Source organism: Suricata suricatta, chromosome 8 (genome assembly GCF_006229205.1).
Source record: "Suricata suricatta isolate VVHF042 chromosome 8, meerkat_22Aug2017_6uvM2_HiC, whole genome shotgun sequence".
NCBI classification, from domain to species: domain Eukaryota; kingdom Metazoa; phylum Chordata; class Mammalia; order Carnivora; family Herpestidae; genus Suricata; species Suricata suricatta.
The window spans coordinates 112,015,348-112,016,459 of NC_043707.1; positions in this window are offsets into that span (position 1 = coordinate 112,015,348).

Genomic DNA, 1,112 nt, shown 5'->3' on the forward strand with positions numbered 1-1,112 from the left:
CTCAGAAACCTATGCCTGACCCAACACATCGTTTTCAGCTTTCTGCAATGTTTTCAGGTCACTTGAAGTTTTACACAATAGTGACCTTAATAAAGAAGGCTGTACGTTTTCCACCTTTTTCACATAAATATGCTCACTGCTGTTAAAATGTCTCCACTATGAATGCTTCAACATTTCTTCGAGAAAATACACCTTAATATTTAGAGATTAGTTTAACTTTAGACATTTAGGTTATTTCCTGGCTTTCATCAAAAGACGAAAAAGCAATAGACCTCTTCGTTTTCATTTCCCATGGAACTTCCTTAAACTAAACAACAGGAGGGGCGCCTGGGTGGCTCAGTCAGGTAAGCGTACAACTTCAGCTCAGGTCATGATTGCTTATCTGTGAGTTTGAGCTCCAAGTTGGGCTCTGTGCTGACAGCTCAGAGCCTGGAGCCTGCTTCAGATTCTGTGTCTCCTTCTCTCTCTGCCTCACCCCTGCTTGTGCTCTCTGTCTCTCAAAAATGAATAAACGTTAAAAAAAATTTTTTTTAACTAAACAACAGAAGGTGATTACTAATGGATTTTTATGGTTCTTTTTTTATTTTTAATATTTATTTTTGAGAGAGATAGACAGAGTTCAAGCAGGGGAGGGGCAGAGAGAGAGGGAGACACAGAATCTGAAGCAGGCTCTAGGCTCTGAGCTGTCAGCCCAGAGCCCAATGTGGGGCTCAAACTCATAAAGTGTGAGATCATGACCTGAGCGGAAGTTGGATGCTCAACTGACTAAACCACCCAGGTGCCCCTCCCATAGTATTTTCTTAAACTAAATGACAGGAGGTGATTACTAATTTTTATGGTTCTTAAAACACAGTGCCAGCTGTTCTACTTCCATGTACATCACCTCAATGTAGCCACCCTGACATACACACATGCAGGCACACATATGTATGTACGTATGTATGTAATCACACATGCACCTACTATACAGGATACAGACATACACATGCACAATGATATATGTCTGTTCCATTAGCGGTGCCCTGACTCACTGTGAAACCTCGCACAGGGCACGGCCTGCCCCGCCCATAGTCCTGCTCAGCTGGCAAAGGTCAGCCCTTAAACAGCTGGGC